The sequence below is a fragment of the Cervus elaphus genome, chromosome 24, assembly GCF_910594005.1.
Source record: "Cervus elaphus chromosome 24, mCerEla1.1, whole genome shotgun sequence".
Lineage (NCBI taxonomy): Eukaryota > Metazoa > Chordata > Mammalia > Artiodactyla > Cervidae > Cervus > Cervus elaphus.
This window is the reverse complement of record NC_057838.1, coordinates 55,220,599-55,241,687: the sequence shown is the minus strand read 5'-3', so window position 1 is coordinate 55,241,687 and position 21,089 is coordinate 55,220,599. Positions and strand designations below refer to the sequence as shown.

The 21,089-nt window shown below is 44.3% G+C and overlaps 1 protein-coding gene, 1 long non-coding RNA gene and 1 pseudogene across 6 annotated transcripts in view; all 3 read right to left on the bottom strand.

Moving 5' to 3' along the window:
• Positions 1-21,089, bottom strand: part of ARHGEF3 (Rho guanine nucleotide exchange factor 3) — a 310,527-nt gene that overhangs the window by 206,937 nt on the left and 82,501 nt on the right. The window contains exon 1 of one of the 5 annotated variants that reach the window (XM_043885397.1): positions 2,749-2,859. The exons of the other annotated variants lie outside the window; for them this stretch is intronic. The gene's annotated coding sequence lies outside the window, so the exon portion shown is untranslated. Of the gene's footprint in view, positions 1-2,748; positions 2,860-21,089 lie in introns of those variants that run through there. 5 annotated transcript variants of the gene reach the window in all.
• Positions 7,378-7,747, bottom strand: LOC122682556 (annotated as a pseudogene).
• LOC122682557 lies at positions 7,754-11,106 on the bottom strand. The gene is made up of 3 exons (XR_006337421.1): positions 11,095-11,106; positions 10,138-10,139; positions 7,754-7,854 (listed from the first exon to the last, which is right to left on the bottom strand). It is a non-coding gene; the product is annotated as an uncharacterized LOC122682557 (long non-coding RNA).

Here is a 21,089-nt window from a genome sequence, read left to right as displayed (position 1 = left end):
AGAATACCCAGCACAGAGCCAAGACGAGAGGACGGCCCTGACTGCAGTGTTGCCACAGCTAAGTTCTCAGCAGATGTCAGCCCAGTGCCCACAGCAGAGCTGGGACAACGGGCTGAAACAGACGGGACGCCTGACCCGTCTTTGCATCCAACCCCCTTCTTCTGCCTCACCCTCCTCCTCACCCACGCGTACAGTGGAAACCTAGGCTAATAACTGCTCAAGACAAACACAGCAAATGTGGGTGGTTATTTAGATTTAATACTCTTCTCTTATTAGGTACCATGTTGGTCTATGCTCTTCTGAAGAGACATTTCTCCCCTTAAAAAAAAAAAAAAAAAAGCACACACACAAGCAAACTTAGAATTGAACAGTGCTTCTCCCTGGTTACCGTTCCCTCTCCTCCCAGGTTATAATTGGGCTTTGCTCTCCTAATTACCTGATGAGCGTCACTGCTTCCAAAGCAACAACATACACCAGAACATTCTGAGTCAGTGTGTCCCTGTTTGGCACGCTGCAGTCCACAGAAAATGACAGTCATGATAATTAACAGTGACAGAGTTACATGATGTGCCGGGGACTGTTCTAAGTAATATGCCTACATGGTCTAAATCTTAGAATAACAGGTCGATGGGTTCTTCTGTTATGCTAGACTGTAATGTTAATACATTACTGTGGCACTACATATCGCCATATTTCATATGTATGGCCTTACATACATTTAAATATACAATCACGGTAACTTCATATCATAATATGTTTTCACATAATATTGTATATGATTACGGCATAATGGGGATATTACCATTATCCCATTTTAACAGACAGGATAAACTGAGGTCCTGAGAGGTTAAACCAGATGCCGGAAGTCACATAGCTGGTAGGTGGCCAAGGTGGGATTCATACCCAGACGTGTCAGACTCCAGATTCAGGGGATGTAGCCCCTCTCAAACAGAGAGAGGCCACACCAAACAGGGCTTCCACGTGTTTGGAAGAATGCAGCCTGGGGGTTGCTTGTGGGCGGGCAGCGGTTTAGCGGGGCCTCACACTAAGAGGCCTTGTAGACAAAGACAATGCATCAGAGCAAGTCTGTCAGTCCAGGGCACTCTTGAGCAACGCGATCACACCCCCAGTGGCTGGGGAAAGTGCCAGGAAACCTACCTAAAAGACAGCTGTCTCCAAATGCTGCTTCCCCGACCCCTGCATTCCACCACCAGTCAGGCTTCCAGATCATTCACCTTGGCTGCAGTCCCTTTTAACAATCTCATCTGGCATCAAGAGTCCCCTGATAGCTTCCTTCTCTCCAGCCAAACACTACCACCCACATGGCCTCAAAGGATGGCTTCGGGGAGTAAAAGGCACCCTCCCGAGAAGGCTCCTTCAGGAAGCCCAGGGGAACTGGCAGGCATGAAGGACAACATCTCAGAAGCCAGTCAAGGCCAGGTGGGCACCACAGAAGGGGCAACCAGTCCTGGGTATGTTTCTTTTGTTTTACAGGCAACTTCTCTGCACTGCCAGCAAAAGTCCAAGGGAGAAAACGGCACGTGGTTCTACAGGCTTCTCAGAACCAAGCTACACTGCGGGGAGTTCTCTGTAGTAGATGGGGTCCTCAGGCCCTGAAGTGACCCAGGTCTGTGCACGGGACACGCACAGGGGCACGTCAGGATTCCAGGTGCATCTAGGGAAAGAGCTCAGATTCAGGAGTGTGCGTGGCTGGAATCAGAATGAGGTCAGGAGCGACAGGCCTCAGGGTTAGAAACAGAATGCGTTTTCCCACCACATTAAACAAACGTGACTCTCTCCCACCACCAGAGAACGATGACTGTATCCACAGCATCTCCCAAGCTCCTGGGAGTCCGGCTGCTGCTGCTGCCGGCACTGTGGGGGCCGAAGTCTGGTGTTCAGACCTGGGGCTCCAAGAGTGCCTCCCTCCCTTTCTTGCTGGAGGCCGTCAGCCAGGCCACCTACTTTCGACTCCCCCTGAGCCTCCATCTTCTCATCTGGAAAGTGGGGATAATAACCTCTTTTTATAAAACTGAAAAATTAATGTGCTATAAAAAGGGAATAAAAATAACGATGTATTATACAAATGTTTAGCAGAGAGTCTGACACTTAACTGCTGTTATTATTACTGAGTCGACGTAACCAGTAAGGAGGATATCACTTGCCATTTTCATTGGCAAGGCTCCTATCAGAGAGACAATGAAATTTACAACTGAGTCTTACAAACTGTGTAATGTAAGTAAAATAAAACAAAGGCTTTAACGTGCTATGAATATTTTGTTAGGTGACAATAACATGGCCATAAATATGAACATAATGTAACTGTGAAGAGAGCCCTGCCTTTCCACTGATATTTCCTGGTTCCCCGCTCCCCTCTTCCTTTTCAAAGATTACCACCTCTGCCAGGATGTTTTATGTGTTGCAAATATTTTAATATCTTAACTGCCAGCCCAGAGCATCTTGCTAACAAAACTTTCCCTGAGTTTCTTCTCTTTTACCTCTCTCTCCATGAGAAGCTATAGAATTACTAGGAAAACAGCGACACTTTATAAGAAAAACTAAAGCCAGGCATTTCTTATTCTGGTAGGACCACTGAAGATGTGGTGGTTTCCTTTGCTTAAATGTCTTTTCAGTTTCTGTTCTGAGTACATAATCAAGGATGGGCGGGCAGGTGTTTAGCCCAGTGAAGACCCAAGTCTTCCTGGAGAAGCTCACTGGAAAGAGTTTGCAAAATGGAGATCTTGTCACCTTGGCTTGTCTTCCTCTTAAATGTTAAGTAGAAAGGCACTGCTCGGCACACGTTTCTGTAGCTCACTGACTAACACTCAGCCTCATTCCAGTCATGCCATGGCTCCAAGTCCAGCTCTTTACTTCCTGATAAGTTATGGAAAAAAGAATTACAGAACCTCGGATTGCTCAGCTGGTTCAATCACTCAGCACCAGTTACATCCTCTTTACAACAGTCCTTTTGGGAATACACCCTGAAAGAGAGCCTTTGCTCCTTGGAGAATGAATCTGTAGCTCTTTATATAATAGACTCTCATCAATTTCTTTCCCTTTCCTTCCTGAGCGCCTACTATACCTCCACACAGTGCCACACGTTAGGGAGACTGGTGAGCAAAACAGATCAGCTCCTACTTCCATGGAGCTTACAGAAGGGCAACCAGGCCAAAAATTGATGGGGGGTGCTGTGGAGAATGCAGTGGTGGGGAATGCCAAAGAGCCTCAATCAAGGTTTGAAGAGCTAGAAGAAAGACTCGGCCAGGTGATAAGAAAAGGGAACTGCAGCCCAGGCCCCAGGAAAAATCTATTGCTGATTCATGTCAATGTATGACAAAACCCACTGAAAAAAATAAATAAATTTAAAAAAAAAAAAGAAAAAAAAAAACAAAAAACAAAGTGCAGGAGGTAAAAAACCAGTCTTTGAAAAGATTAATCAAACAGACAAAACTGGCAAAACTGATCAGATTAAAAGGGGGCAGGGAGAACACTGCAAATACTATTATGGATGAAGGAACAGAACATCAAGTCAATGACAAAAGACTGCTAACAACAACTCGACACCGTTAAATCTGAAAACTTAAAACATACATTCCTTCAAAATATATAACTTATCAAAAATATCTCAAGGAGAAATACAAAACCTAAAAACTTCAGTAACTAATAAAAAAAAAAAAAATGAAAGAAAGTACCAGACCAGACAGTTCTATTGATGAATTCTACAAAACTTTCAAAACAGATCATTCCAATCTTACACAGGCTGCTCCACAGAAGATAAAAAAGAGTCCAGAGTTAAGAAGAAGAGACAACACATTTGAACAATTGGAATTAAAAGTATGAGAACTGAAATTCTGTGAATAAGGAAATGGATTAAATGAAGCTATATTCATTCTTATCAAATGGAAGACAACATAGAATTATATAATAATGAAAAATCTTTAAAAAAAAAAAAAAGAATGAAAATTCAAGACATAGGAGATACCCATATGGCATGATACTATTGAGGAATGCACAAAGTAACACCCTGTCTCTGGCCACATGTAGTAGAAATGTAAGACTAAACAGGCTGTATCAACTGCAGAAGGCAGCTTCCTTCCCGCTGGGGATGAAGAGGGGAGACCGACTGGGTGGAGCACACAGAAGGCTTCCTCTCTGCATGGAATGTTTCCGTTATTCACAGAAAAATTCTGAAGCCAATAGGGCAAAATGTTGCTGCTTATTCAATCTATATGGGGATACAGAGGTGGATATTATAATAGCTGATATTTTGCTATACGGGTGAAAAATTGTATAACTAAAAATAGTAATAAACAGGAATAAATCATGGCAAAGCTATATAACAAAATCTCAAGCATCCATTAATAATACTGAGGTAAATCTAAATCCTCACTAGCAGAAACCTTAAAATACGTGAAAGAAGACACAAGACAACATGCAAACCCGCTGAGGTTTACACACACACACACACACAATCAGCAGTGTGTGCAGGCTGACGGCCCTGGAACAGCACACACCCGACTGTTGACAGTGACTGATGACGTGGCTGGGGTGGGGGTTAGGCGGCATAAATGTGGACACTACCGTTTACATTATGTATTTTTAAATCATTACTATGGGAACCTATTGTGCATATAATGGAAATCATAATGATGTTTACACAAAGGTCCTGACAGGTGGAGGAGGCGGCAGAGAGGCATGAGATGAGGCCGAGCAGGTGGTCAAGGCGGGGCCTTAAAAGCTGGGCTTGGGGGTAACGGGGTGCCACTAAAACTGTAAAGTGAGGAGTGACATGATGAGGTTTGCCTTTAGAAAGATCCCTGTGGATAAACTGGGAGACTAGGACTGACAGTCCCCAACTCTTTGAGAGAGAAAAGCTTCATCTAAATTATATCATCTGATTGATGACTGTCATTTATAACTTGATTGCTACTTCTGTCTCGGGTATTCCTTGGAAAAGGTGTACAGATTTTAATTACATACTCTGATGTATGGTCTATAGATTATAAGATAAAGTGAAGCATATATCTCCTGATACTTTTTAAGCTGACCTGTCTTTATACCTAAAAATGTAATAGTAGTCTATTAATAGTGGGCTTTTAATAGTAGGCTTCCCTGGTGGCGCAGATGGTAAAGAACCTGCCTGCAATGCAGGAGACCTGTGTTCAATCCCTGGGTCAGGAAGATCCCCTGGAGAAGGAAATGGCAACTCCAATATTCTTGCCTGAAGAATTCCATGGACAGAGGAGCCTGGCAGGCTACAGTCCATGGGGTCGCAAAGAGTCTGACATGACTGAGCAACTCTCACTCACTCACTCAGGACTGACATATACACACTACATAAAATAGATAACTAATAAGAAACGGCTGTATATGTGAGACAGGGCGCTCGGGGCTGGTGCACTGGGATGACCCAGAGGGACAGGATGTGGAGGGAGCTGGGAGGGGGCTTCAGGATGGGGAACACATGTACATCCGTGGCTGATTCATGTCAATGTATGGCAAAACCACTACAATATTGTAAAGTAATCAGCCTCCAATTAAAATAAATACATTTACAAAAAGAAAAAAAGAAACAGCTGTATAGGGGACAGGGGACTCTACTCAATACACTGTGTGGCCTATATGGCCAAAGAATCTAAGAATAGATAAACAAAAGGAGTGGATATATGTGTATGTGTAACTGATTCACCTTGCTGTGCACCAGAGACTGACACATTGTAAGTCAACTACACTCCAAAAAAAATTCTTTTAAGAAGAAAGATCCATCAGGCTAGAGAGAGGAGAAGACAGCTGAGGGGGGTCCAGGGTGAAGGCAGAGACCAACGGGGAGGCTCCTGGAAGCATGCAGATCCACTGCAGCCTCTCTCATGGGACATCTTCAAGATTCTGAAGGCAAAGAAGTCAAGTCTGTTCAGACTTCTCTCCCATTCTCCACCCATGTGCTTGTTATTTTTAGAACGGCACTCATTGTTCAATAGAAATATCATGTGGGCAACATATGTAATTTAAAATTTTCTATGAGTCACATTAAAATGGTAAGAAAAAAAAAAAGCAAGTAAGTTTAATTTTAATAATATAGTTTCCTGAGCCCAATATATCCAGATAGTATTACCAGTTCAACATGTAATCAGCAGGAGAAAATTAGAAATATTTTACATTTTTTTATACCAAATCTTCAAAATCCACTAAGTATTCCAGCCTTGCAGCACATTTTAATCGGCACTAGCCATGTTTCAAGTGCTCAGCAGGGACGGGCGGCATGTGTCTACCTTACTGGACAGCTCAGTTATAGAAAAATAGCACTTAGAGTTTCAGTTCAGTTCAGTTCAGTTGCTCAGTCGTGTCCGACTCTTTGCGACCCCATGAATCGCAGCATGCCAGGCCTCCCTGTCCATCACCAACTCCCGGAGTTTATTCAAACTCATGCCCATCGAGTCAGTGATGCCATCCAGCCATCTCATCCTCTGTCGTCCCCTTCTCCTCCTGCCCCCAATCCCTCCCAGCATCAGGGTCTTTTCCACTGAGTCAACTCTTCACATGAGGTGGCCAAAGTATTGGAGTTTCAGCTTCAGCATCAGTCCTTCCAATGAACACCCAGGACTGATCTCCTTGAGGATGGACTGGTTGGATCTCCTTGCAGTCCAAGGGACTCTAAAGAGTCTTCTCCAACAGACTTACAGTTTCAAAGAGCCTCAGACTTTGAAAATTCACCATTCTATGTTTCAGCAGTTAGTGACCACTCAAAATGTGTAAGTTGAGACCCACATACGGTGGAACATTCTCCAAAAAGATATCTGTATCCATCTGAATTCAGAAACATTCAAAGGGGCAAAGTATTTTTACAAAGGCTTTAGAGACATAGTCTCTAGAAAAACCAATGGAGATGACCTTCAGGTCACATGCCTAGTTGAATGGAGCAACAAATGAAATTCTTTCCCAAACGGAGTTTATCTCCATTTAACAGATCAAATGTTTATGATCTGTTGCTAAATAATAGAGAATTGCTCTAACCAAACTAAATCCAGAATTAACTAAAAAGAGATTGAAAGGCTTTTTAAACTCATGAAATTATTATACTTATAGTTTCCCTTTTGTGAAATGTTTGTTCAGGTTTATTTACTCATTTATATAAAGGGATTCTCTTTTCTGTTATGATATGTAAAGGCTCTTTATATATTCAGGATACAGGATGAAGCAAAAGGTCTAGCACATAGCTGATACTCTAGTAACATATATAAAATTTTGATCAAATAGTTAATGAAAATGGATAAACAAAATGTGATATACATGCATAAAATGGAGTATTATTCAACCACAAAAAGGATGAAGTCCTGATACATGCTACAACATGCAATAATCTTTTTTTTTTTTTTTTTTCAGCAAACAGCTCAGCTTTTTATTGAATGTGTTACTAAAGAGGTTTAGTCAAAAAGACCAAAGCCCATGTCATCATCAGACTCTTCAGATTCTTCTTTCTTTGCTTCTACTTTCTTCTCCTCAGCTGGGGCAGCAGTGGTGGCTGGGCAGGACCTCCTACTGGGGCTGGTCCACCAGCGCCCACATTGCAGATGAGGCTCCAGATGTTGACATTGGCCAAAGCCTTTGCAAACAAACCTGACCAGAAAGGCTCAACATTTACACCGGCTGCTTTAATGAGGACATTGATCTTATCCTCCGTGACCATCACCTCATCGTCGTGCAGAATGAGGGCAGAGTAGATGCAAGCAAGCTCCGAGATGGAGACCATGGTGCGGGTGAGTGCTAGGTGGGGGCTGCCGGGCGCGGTGCTAGTCGCCGGATGAAGTGAGGGCCTCACCCCAAAACGGCCTTAGCTTCCTCCAAAGAACCGAGCACCTTAGCAGCAGCAGAGGAAAGAGCCAACATGCAATAATCTTGAAAACATTATGCAAAGTGAAAAAAGTCAGACACAAAAGGCCACATACTGTATGATTCCATTTACATGGAATACCCAGAATAGGCAAATCCATAGAAACAGCAGACAAGTGGTAGCCAGGGGCTAGGGTAAGAGAGCAAATGGACAGTGGCTATTTAATGCATGTACAGTTTCCTTTGAGGGTAATTTTTTAAAAGTTCCAGAATGAGATAATGGTGACGTATGTACAATTCTGTGAATGCACTTAATGCCACTCAATTATTATAACACTTAAAATTGCTAATACTTTGTTATGTGTAGTTTACCACAATTTTTTAAAAAGTGAGGGTAAAGTAAAGCTTGTTGTTCAGTTGCTAAGTCATGTCCAACTCTTTGCAACTTCATGTAATACAGCACAGCAGGCTCCTCTGTTTGCGATTTTCAGGCAAAATAAGAGATACATATCTCATGGAAAAAATGCTCATGAATGATAATGCAAAATAAAATGCTATTGTATTAACTATCCCAGAAAAGGGAAATATGTAAATAAAAGCCAGGAGACCATTCTGTACAGCTTGGGAATTGACAGAAATCACTTAGACGTGAAGTTTTACTGGTACCGTGAGAAACCAGCCCTGCTAGTCTGTTTCCGAGACACATATTTATGTGAATTATTCAGCAATGATAAAAATTCCCTCAGCCTCTGGCTTTCTGTGCTTCCTCCCACTCTCCACCCCCAACCGGGTCTCTGTGCTCAGAGACTCTGCAGCATCACCCATTCTGTCTTCTGCTCCCATCCCACAAGCCATTCTGCTGTGCTGCTTCTTACACTGGAGCTTCCTGCAAAGCTACTATCTTGAGGACAATTTTTCATGAGTGCAACCTTCCAGAAGACAAACTGCTATTGACAAATTTCAGTGACTCTCAGGTAGAGCCATCAAGGGATAGTCGGGCACAGTGGTTAAGAGCGCAGATGCTGGAGCCATCTCTGCTACTCACCGGCTGTGTGATCCTGGGCGAGTGACCTAACCTCTCTGTTCCTACTTCTCCCTTCTGTAAAATGGAGATTATAAAAGGATTCCCTTATAGTGCCACTGTGTGGATTAAATGAGTTAATATACGTAGAGCTCTTAGTGCCTGGCACACAAAAGGTGCACTTTAAGAGTTATCTTCCTTCTGGGTGATGAACTAGAAGGCCAGGTCTTTTGGATTTTAGTTCTGGGTGAGCTGGGAAACCACAAAGGATTCTAAACAGAGAAGAAACATGGTCTAAGTTTTAAAAGGACTGTTCTCAATGCTGCATGGAGATAATGGCTATAGAGACAGGGCAAAGGGTAGGGAGAAGGAGAGGGTGGCCCAGATGAGGGACAACAGGGACCTGGACCAAGACGGTGGCAGTGAGGTTGGTGAGCAGTGCTAGAATTATGTACATATTTGAAGGTAGGGTAACGGGAGTTGCTGGTGGGTTGATACAGAGGGTGAAATAAAAAAGAAATAAAGGATGCTCTAAGAATTTTAGGCTGAGCAACTGGGAGGGTGAGGAAGACTTATCAGAGCCGCAGATATGGGGACAAAAATCAAGAGCGGACATTATCACATTTGAAATATGACAAGTGTTCTGGTATGGGCCTCTAAATGGAGATGTGGAATCTGCAGCTGAATTTAAGGAACTGGAGACTGTATTCAAGAGTCATCAGCCTTTAGACAGAAGAGGAGTCCTGACAAGGTGAGTGGGGGCATCCCAGAGGCCAGAGAAGAAAGTGTTTAGGGGAAGGGGTGCTCTACGATGTCATTAAGTAGGGGAAGGAGAAATGCCCACTGAATTTGGCAAAGCAGAAGTCCCTGGTGACTTGATAAATCAAGGAAGTAAGCGGAGCTGGGGGTCGGGGAGGCGGGGCGGAGGGCAAGAGTTGAGAGGGATATGTCTACAGATTACCCAGAAGAATTGTTCATAGAAAATACAAATTGACAAGGATCTCAGGTATTGGCTAGTCCACTGAGTCATTAAAACGTGAGCTCCCCTCAAACCCGGTGCTCTGTGACAATCTAGACGGGTGGGATGGGCTGGGAGGTGGGAGGGAGATTCGAGAGGGAGGGGACATATGTATACTTATGGCTGATTCATGCTGATGTATGGCAGAAACCAATACAATGTTGTAAGGCAATTACCCTCCAATTAAAAATAAATAGATCAAAAGATAAACACTTTTGGTCCCTATTCACAAATAATGCAGTTACAAGCATTAAAAGATTTACAAAGGCACGGCTGGCCTGTTGAGATCACTGACAAAGACATTTTAATGTCTCTACTAAAATGCTACAAAAACAGGAATAATGGCAATTTAAAAAAAAGAAAAGAAAAACTGTGAGCTCCCTGAGGGCAGGCATTTCTGTCTTTTTAATGCCTCATTCCCAGCCTCTGGACACCTGGCACATGGAAGATGCTCAAAAAATATTTGTAAGACTTCTTTGAACTTGCTTGACATCTCTGGCCAAACAGTACAGGTCAACAGGAACTTCCTATTCCTAACAGGATGGTATGGAAGACAGTGAGAGAATACGTACACAAATATCCCAAGATGGAATGTTTCACAGTCTCCTCCTTTGACTGAAGAAACTAGACTTAATACTTCTTGGCATTTACTCAGCACAAAAACGTTTCCCGGTTACCCCTCGCTGGCATCCTGACCCGCATCATCATCGCATGGATGATTTCTCATTGGCGGTGCTAAGTTTCAAATAGTCGAGCTAATTATGAGCTAGTCTAGTTAGCAGAAATTACAGGATATTTTTGAAGGGGTGCTTTGCAACAAACGTCTTTCGGAAATCCAATTGAAGAAAATTATTTTTTCATATGCTCCGAGTACTGACCTGCAAATGCTGTTTCTAAAGCATTTGGGGGTTGCTTTGAAAAGCACGGGGCTGGTTCTCCCCCTTCCCGCCTGCGACCGTCTGAATGATGGCGCACTGGCAACGGGAAAGGCTTCATTACCTCCTAAGGCAATCCACATCCTGCCTCTCCAGGTCACAGCCCGGCAGAGAGCAGCCCCGCGTCCCTCCGGAAAGGATAATTAGCTTTCTGCCCTTTAATCAAGGAGCAGCAGATTGTTGTTTTTCTAAAGTTTTGCCTGGGGAGAGCCTGTTCTTTCCCGAGCGTGTGTTTTTCTAACCAGGACTCCTTGTACGCGCCTTACCTTCCTATGAGCCGACGCTGAGAGCACCAACCCCCACCTCTCATCTGAAACAGAGAAACCAGAGCTCTCCACTGATGAGTCAACGGCCCGCAACTCCAGGGACGTGGAATCAGGTCTCAGTCACCCCAGTTTATCAACACCACTGACCTCTGCCTTATGGACCAGGAGAATACTCAACCTCTTTGTCATGAAAATGACATTTTTAAAGGTTTATTTATTTATTTTAAACACTTCCTATGTGCCACTGTTCTCAGTACTTAATAAATACTAACTCATTTAATCCTCAAAATGATATTACAAGTAGGCACTGCTATTATTCTCACTTCATAGATGAGGAAAATGAAGCTCAGAGAGGTTAAGTGACTTGTCCAAAATCACACAACTAGGAGGTGCAGAGCTAGGATTCAAACCCAGGCAGTCTGGTTCCAGAAAACCTGAACAGAGAAACACATGTCAAAACCACTGCAGAATCAGTGACAACAGAGGAAAGGAGATGGGAACTAAAATGCTTACCACGTACCAGACCCAGAACCAGTATTACAGGGTTGCTTCCTCTTTATGTGAAATGCAACTGATCTTCAATGATAATAATAAATAATCAAAGATTAGTCTTATCAGTTTTTCTACACCTGCAAGTAAAAATCCATTCAAATTGGTACACTTTACTGTGTGTACATTATGCTTTGATTAAAAAAAAAAAGTTGTAGCTTGAAAAAGTTGGTGGCTGGACTTCCCTGGTGTACAGTGGATAAGAATGACTATGCCAAAGCCTTCGACTGTGTGGATCACAATAAACTGTGGAAAATTCTAAAAGAGATGGCAATACCAGACCACCTGACCTGCCTCTTGAGAAACCTATATGCAGGTTGGGAAGCAACAGTTAGAACTGGACATGGAACAACAGACTGGTTCCAAATAGGAAAAGGAGTACGTCAAGGCTGTATATTGTCAACCCTGCTTATTTAACTTATATGCAGAGTACATCATAACAAATGCTGGGCTGGAAGAAGCACAAGCTGGAATCAAGATTGCTGGGAGAAATATCAATACCCTCAGATATGCAGATGACACCACCCTTATGGCAGAAAGTGAAGAGGAACTAAAAAGCCTCTTGATAAAAGTGAAAGAGGAGAGTGAAAAAGTTGGCTTAAAGCTTAACATTCAGAAAACTAAGATCATGGCATCTGGTCCCATCACTTCATGGGAAATAGATGGGGAAACAGTGGAAACAGTGTCAGACTTTATTTTGGGGGGGGCTCCAAAATCACTGCAGATGGTGACTGCAGCCATGAAATTAAAAGATGCTTACTCCTTGGAAGGAAAATCATGACCAACCTAGACAGCATATTAATAAGCAGAGACCTTACTTTGCCAACAAAGGTCCGTCTAGTCAAGGCTATGGTTTTTCCAGTGGTCATGGATGGATGTGAGAGCTGGACAGAGAAGAAAGCTGAGCGCTGAAAAATTGATGCTTTTGAACTGTGGTGTTGGAGAAGACTCTTGAGAGTCCCTTGGACTGCAAGGAGATCCAACCAGTCCATCCTCAAGGAGATCAGTCCTGGGTGTTCATTGGAAGGACTGATGCTGAAGCTGAAACTCCAATACTTTAGCCACCTCATGCGAAGAGCTGACTCATTGGAAAAGACCCTGATGCTGGGAGGGACTGGGGGCAGGAGGAGAAGGGGACGACAGAGGATGAGATGGCTGGATGGCATCACCGACTCGATGGACACGAGTTTGAGTAAACTCCGGGAGTTGGTGATGGACAGGGAGGCCTGGTGCACTGCGATTCATGGGGTCGCAGAGAGTCGGACACGACTGAGTGACTGAACTGAACTGAAGTGAACCAATGCAGGGGACCGGGGTTCCATCCCTGGACCGGTAAGATCCCACGTGCCACAGAGCAGCTAAGCCCATACACCACAACTACTGAGCCCGAGCTCTAGGGCCCGCAAGCTGTGACTCCTAAAGCCCGAGAGCCCCAGAGCCTTGTGCTCTGCAACAAGAGAAGCCACCGCGCTGCAACTAGAGAGTAGCCCCTACTCACGGCAACTAGAGAAAGCCCAGGCACAGGGGAAAAGCCAAGTGCAGCCAATAAACAAATAAATAATATCTAAGCATCAATCCCTCCTCTCTTTAGAATGGTGAGAGAGAGAGAATGAAAAAAACAAATGGAGTACAATGTTAACATTATTAAAAAAAAAAAAAGTTAGTGGCTGAGTTTTCTTAATGTTTTAAATGGATTTGGATCAAATAATCCTTAGAAGACATGTTTAAAAAAATCACCTTGAACTATCCAATTTTTGTCTTAAGAAAATTAAGAAAAGCCTTTAGAATTGTTCCAGTTAGCTATACACAAACCAGAAACAAAAAGGAAGGAGATAAATTCATGTTTTTCAAATCTTGGAAAGCTCTAACTCAAAAATTATATTTACAGACACCATAGTTTCCCAGTTCCTCTCTGACAGAGGCTCTACAAGGGCTTTTTGCCTAGACAAGAGCAAAAGAAAGTCCTCACAGTTTTCTTTTTTTTTTTTGGTAATATATTGATCAGAAGCTAATTAATCAGTTTGTAGGTGGCCCAATTTTCAAAATTGAAAATCACAACCTTTAAAATTAGTCCTCAGAATTGAGCATCTCTAACAAATGTTCTGTTGATTCCAACTCCAAAAACACCCCAAAATTCTTAAATTAGCCAGCATCACTTAAAGCAGTTTATTGACTCTCTGATATAGGACCTACCACAGTCTCCAAGGTAATTAGAAGCTCCGTAAATGCTGTTTTTGGCAGTGACTGGGGCCACACATTAAAACATGTTTATTTCCAAACTGTCAGTGAAATATGGCAGTGGGTGGGACCACGTCAGACTTGTCACAGCATATGTGCAGAAAATGGAAAGGTGATGCTAAGGGCACCATTCAAATTGAGATAATTTCATCACTGTGACAAACAGCAAGCCACTCCCAAAATTCTGAGTAAGAGGGGATAATTCTGAGTAAGAGAATCACTCAGAGGAAAAGAATTCAGAGCAAAAGTGGGAACTATTATTATTAATTTAATAATAAGAAGAATAGTAATACTGCTGCTGTGCCTTTTCTGTGGCTTAATTCATTTCATTTTCATGGGGGCTCTAACAGAAATAAGGGCCATAACAGAAGAGAAGGCTGAGGCACTGAGAAGTTAGATGTGGAAATGCCTCAGAGTCACTTGAGGTCAGGGCCAGACAGCCTGATTCCAGGATGCCTGCTCTCAGCCCAAGTTCCACCAAATTGTCTAAGAATTTTCCGGCCACCTAATCCACAAAAGCCATAAACTGGGAGAGAAAAAATAACCATACTGATCAGTTATGTGCTATTTATCAATTATTTCTATCAAACACGGTCCAGCCCATTCTCTTGGGCACCTCATCTTCCAGCTCACCACTGGGCTCCAGTGGGAACAGGACCAGCACTTGCATCAGCGTTGCCATAGCTGCTGCCATGACAACCGCATCCTGCCACCCAGGCACAGGTGCTCTCCCCCTCTTTGCTCCAGCGCCCTGATTCAGGGATGCAGCCCCTGAGTTCATCTTTCTACCAGCTTCCAACTTGCTCAAGACTTTACCAAAATGATAACCTCCTGGGGGTTCCTCAGGTACCCGGATGCATCTGGACCAGACTAATATATATAAAGGTGGACAGGGAGGTGGGATTCTTGAGGGTATACAGAACTGCAGAGCAGGTGGCTGACCTCCCGAGGGGCCTCAGTGCCTGGCAGGGCTAAGTCTGAGTTCTGGCTCTCTGGCCCTTGCTTTCTGGGGATCCTAAGCAAATGATGTGGTCTCTAGGAACCTGTCGTATGTGTGAAAACCAGGGATAATATTAGATTTTACGCTGCATAGAGTTGCTGTGAGGTCTAAGCAGATTGGAGCATGTAAAGGACATACAGGGGAGATGCTGGCTGTTACTGGTGACTACTATTAACTGCTGTCACCATGCACTGGCCCGGTGCTGATGCTGAGAGAGATCAGGAGCCCTCATCCGCCTGCTACCGCCTTGACAGTTCAGCAGCCTGACATTCAAAACAGAAAGCGCTCCTCTGGGCAGCTCGTGGGCACCGAACCCAGGGCTGGCCAGGCCCACAGACCGCACACACCCGGCTGAGCACTGGGAGACGTGAGAGCAGTCAGGAGGGACCCTGAATTCAGTACGCTCCCCTCCACTAGGCTGCGTGGCTTCTCAGAAAAAAATAAATTTATCAAAATAAACCTGCTACTTTTATTCAATAAAAATGCTGCTCAGCAAAAGACCTTTTAAGATGCAAAAGCCACGTGTGAACCTTTGGAAATACTTAAGGTGAAATGAGGGCATTCAGAAATTTCTAGAAAATTCCAAAAAACATAAGGTTCACACTGTCATCTGTGGTCATTTCTGAGAGTTAAGATTGATCCCGGGAACCTGCACTTGCAATGCTACACATTCCTACACTATCTGAACTTTTAGGACATGCATAAGTGAATTCTGTAATCAGAAAATAGCTTTTTTAATAAAAGAAAACTAAAATGTTTTGCCATAACATAGTTCACCAAAGAAGAAATCCACACAGTCAATAAACAACAAAAAAATGTTTACCCTCCTTAGTAACTATCAAAATGGAAATCTAAATAAAGAGCACGTTTGCCTTTCAAATTGGCAAATTTGACATGGTCATATCCAGTGTGGGCAAGAATGCAGAGAAGCAGACATTTTGCTTCACAATGATGAATGAATAAACTGGTATAATGTTTCCACAGGATACTTTGGCAGCATTTTCCAGGAACCTTACAATGACCCAGAACTTCATGCTTACAATAATTAATTAGACCAAAAAAGAAAAAAACAAAAACAAAAAAACCCACAAACTTGGGCTCAATGACCAGAATGTAGCTCCCACGGTTATTTCAGAGGGAGAAACAGCACAGCTCACATAGCTGACAAGAGGGACTGGCTGCTGAGAAGGTGTCTTGCAAAGTTCCACAGGTTCAGGGTGTAAAATAAAGGCCACAAGACTTGCTTATTCTACAAGATGAAAATATAAAATTTCTGCCATTTGGTGCTTTTACTCACATGCTTTGATCCCAGACGCACTTGGTTTTGCATCTAAGGAGACTGAGACCCAGGCTTATTAGACGGTTTGCCCCCAAGTGGCTGGGACAGGTTCACAGTGTATTCACTTCCCCAAGGGCAGAACTGTCACCGTCAAGGCCCAACACAGCCTCTGTTGTGGGGCCAAGCTGTGCCCTAGTCCACAGCAGGCCCACGCTGGGGGTGGGGACACTTCTTTAAATCCCTCCTCCCCCTAAGAAGCCAGGAGCTCCCCGCCCTGCCCCAGCTACCAGGAGACAAGAACAAAGCTGGGGTCTGTGAGTAAAGCCCTCTCACTAATAATTAAACCACCACCTCCTGAGAAGGCCTCACCCACCAGGTCTCCAGGCGATTCTTACCATCACTCCCTTCTTAGCCCGCAGCCACCCCGAGGCTCACAGACATCAGCCTCCCTGTCTTACATTATCCAGCTCATGAGGATGTGAACTCCACTCAGCCACATTCTCACCCCTTTCTAGCAGTTTCCTCACTATAAAATTGGTAGAAAAATAGCAACTGCTTCAGAGGGTTTTTTGTGAAGGTTAAATGAATCAATCTATAGAAAATGCCTGGAATGTTTCCTGACCTATGGGAAGTGCTCTGAACAGCTCTTATTATTTCATGGAGACTATAGAGAGTAGTGGTTAAGAACAAGAACTCTAGGGCCAGCTGCCTGGGTTTCAAATCCCTTATCTACCACTCACTGGCTCTGTGACTTTAGGCAAGTTACTTAACTCTCTGTTTATCAGTGAAATGATAATAATAGTACTCTCCTAAGTTGACATGAATACTCACATTTTCTAGCTGAGCTGATGTACACAGGGGAGTTAGGAACAGTGTCTGTCATGTACTATAGTGGGCCTGCATGTGAGGCACACAGAATACACTAGGTGTTATGAACTTGACACCATGCTAGTCCACCACCACCTTCAATAGAAGTCATCAATCGGGCGGTAAGAACCTAACATGTGATCTCCTATTTAATGCTGACAACACAAGATTATTTTTCAGATTTATAGATGGGGAATCGGAGGCACAGAGAGCTCAAGTAACTTGCCCCAGATCACACAGCCAGGAAGCATTGATGATGCCAGGCTTCAAACCACATCAGTCAGAATGTAGCACTCTTGCCCCTTGCACTGCTCAGCCTGACATTCACATAACCCAGGCCACCTCCTTGCAAAGCCGTATGCCTGCTAGCACTTCCTATGGAGGGTGATGCATTGCTTTTTGAGCTTTGAGATGATTCACTATCAAGCCCCCTACCGTGTCACACCAATGCTGGCCCCAGGGATGCCTGATGAACAGAAGGTAAGTCACAGCAGCATAGTCACCAAAGAGCAAGACCAACATCATCATCATCCCTCCCTATCCTCCTGGTATGGGTCTAACTCTGGAGACGAGACATTAGCATTAAAGCAAATTTCTGGACCGAGACATGTAATCGGTGTCTTGGAAATGCATGCTGACATCCACACAGCTGGTTTTCCCCACAGCTGTTGATGGTCATGTGTTGTTTAAACTATGGCCGGCTCACAAGTTAACACTGGGGGGTGAAACCAGGGTAAATCTCCCTTAATGTGCCATTCCAGCCTCTGGAGCATGAGATTTGTGGCAGCAAGTTCACTTCCCATTACTAGACTAAAAAGTTGACAAAGCTTCCCTGCAAACCAGATGGCCAGAGCTACAGGTAGGAGCCTCCAGGAAACTCATCGCTGGGGCTGTTCTGTGTTTCTCACAGCTTCCTTAGCAATTCACCAGCACTGGCTGTTAGAGAGAAAAAATAAAACAAAACAAAACCTACTCGTGTGTTTCACCAGGATTCATAAACCTGTACTGTTTCAAACCTGGTCACTTTAATTAAGTGTCTATTTAACTTAATTTTCAGATAATGTGTCTAAAACTCAAATAGGTAAGAGCTGGAAGGATCCTCAGAGAACCAACTAATCTACCACCCTCATTTAGAGACTGGAAAACTAAGAGTTGGCTCAAGAAGGAAATGGCAAACCCACTCCAGTATTCTTGCCTGGGAAATCCTATGGATAGGCAGCCTGGCAGGCTATAGCCCATAGGGTTGCAAAGACTCAGACATGACTTAGTGACTAAACAACAACAAGGTCACGTGGTCTGTGGAATGACGCCCCTCTGAAAATGTCCCTCTGCCTCCAACAGTGGTGGGGATGTTCCAAAAACCACCTAACTTCCAGTGTCAGAGAATCCTGCTCTTGCAGCCCAGCCCTCCTCGGCAGGCTCAGCAAGCCAGGCCAGATTCAGTGCCTCCTTCTCAGCCTGACTATCCCAGGTCAACCACAATGAAACCTGTACACACCTTAACATACGGCCCTTCAGTTAAGCCTACACGGGAGGGGCCATGTCTTGAGCACCCACTGAGCTGCCTTTTCCATAAGAAGACTCCCAATTTGGTGTTTAAATTCAGTCCCCATGGTGCGGGTCCTCTTCTGCCATGTGCAATAGCCACAAGAGGCTGGACCATCACGGCACCTCTGAATACCCTGCCCACAGACCCCACCATCTGGGTTCTTCCTCTGTTTACTTCGCTCTGCTCCACTGTATAATGACAACTCCCTCTGGACAGGGAGTTGTGTTTTCCTAGAACCTAACCCGTCCTCATTGGAAAAGACCCTGATGTTTGGAAAGATTGAGGGCAGGAGGAGAAGACGGTGGCAGAGGATGAGATGGTTGGATAACATCAGCGATTCAATGGACATGAACTTGGGTAAATTCTGGGAGATGGTGAGGGATAGGAAGGCCCGGTGTGCTGCAGTCCATGGGGTCACAAAGAGTCAGACCCAACTGAGTGACCGAACAACAACAACTCATCCTCACAGAGGAGGTCCTCAACCCAAGGTGGGTGGACAGTGAGTGAGCAGACTCACGACAGGTAGGTGAGCATGTCACCAGTGTGGAGAGAGAGGATGGGCCCCTTAACTAGAACTTTCTAATTTGCCAATGTCATGAAGAAATGCTTATATTAAAATACTAAATTAAAAAGTGTGATATAAAGTTACATCTTTGAATAAACTTATATATTTGAAAAAAATAAGGAAAACACTATAACATTAATGGTGGTAGAATTTTTTTATCCCTTTCTGCACTTTCCATTAGTTCATTTTTTTTCCCATTAGTTCATTCTTAACTGCCAGCATTGAACTACAATCAAGTGAATATTCTCGCCCTTGTTGTTGTTCAATCACTAACTTGTGTCTGACTCCTTGAGACCCCATGGACTGCAGCACGCCAGGCTTCCCTGTCCATTACCAACTCCCAGAGCTTGCTCAAACTCAGGTCCATCGAGTTGGTGATGCCATCCAACCATCTCATCCTCTGTCGTCCCCTTCTCCTCCCACCTTCAATCTTTCCCAGCATCAGGGTCTTTTCCAACGAGTCAGTTCTTTGCATCAGGTGGCCAAAGTACTGGAACTTCAGCTTCAGAATCCATCCTTCTAATGAATATTCAGGACTGATTTCCTTTGTGATTGACTGCCTTGATCTCCTTGCAATCCAAGGGACTCGCAAGAGTCTTCTCCAACACCACAGTTCAAAAGCATCAATTCTTCGGTGCTCAGCTTTCTTTAGGGTCCAACTTTCACATCGATACATGACCACTGGAAAAACCATAGCTTTGACTACATGGACCTTTGACAACAAAGTAATGTCTCTGCTTTTTAATACGCTGTCTAGGTTGATCATAGCTTTTCTTCCAAGGGGCAAATGTCTTTTAATTTCATGGCTGCAGTCAGCATCGGCAGTCCTTCGCTATTTCCCAGAGTTTTCTCAAACTCATGTCCATTGAGTTGGATTAGAAGGATTCTTGCTGTAGACTTTCATAGATTCTGAAACGCAAAGGGCCCATGGAGGTAAGGATAATATTTTGGATTAGTTTGGCTCTCGGAGCAGAACTGAAGGGGGAGGAAAAGAAAACACAGAGGTGAGCCTGGCCTTCCACAGTGGAAAGAGATCCTTCAGGACTCCTCAGTGGCCCCAGGATGACCAGCTTGCCTCCCCACCCTGACACACACCTGCAATCATCAGTGGTAACATCAGTTCTCCTTCTCGATCCTGGAAATCCAGAATGTTAGGGGAAAGTATATTTCTTTTGGAGCAAGGGATGGTAATTTGTTCAACACTGGCCTGTGAATGCTTCCCAAGAAAAACAAGGAAGTCTTCTCACACAAACACATGAATTTAAATTAACATAGATGTGCACCCTGAAAAGCGCGGCCGCTGCTCTGGCACCATCGCTGTGGGGAGGCTGGAACAGCACAGGCTGCAGACAACACGGCCCTCTGATGACATGCTGGTGCCGCTCCCAGGGGCCCCGGGTGGTCTCTACCCACATGGCTGGTCTCCGGGCATGTTGCATGGACATACCGGGGTGGGCAGCAAGAGCTCAGGGCCAGCGACTTTGTAAAGATGGACAAGAAGACCCGGTTTCTGAGGAGTGATGACACAGCTGAGACAGCTGCCTGCCTCCTGCCTCCTCCTCCCGCGTTCATCCCACAAACCTTTCCCGAGTGCTCCCAGGTTACCAGGCTCTGGGGAGGCTGAACCCTGCAAACCTGGAAATCGCCAGCAAGTTGGGGAGAGGGGTGAAGACCCTTAAGAGACAACCAACAAGAGAGTGACCGAGATATCCACAGATCTGGGTCAGTAAGTGGGAAACAAAAGCAAAGGACGGAAAGTTATTTCTGGCTTCCCAAGGCCGTTCAGGAGAACCTCAGCTATTAAGTACTGGGCAGTAACACCCGCCCCGGGTTCCACCAGACGCAACTTATTAGCAGATTGTATTTGAGCACTGGAGTCTATGAGAGAGGCATGAATCACCAGCAGAGTGGATTAACTGTAAAGGAAACACACAGAAACTGGAGGCGTCCCCGCCACCCTGAGACCCAGAAGCAA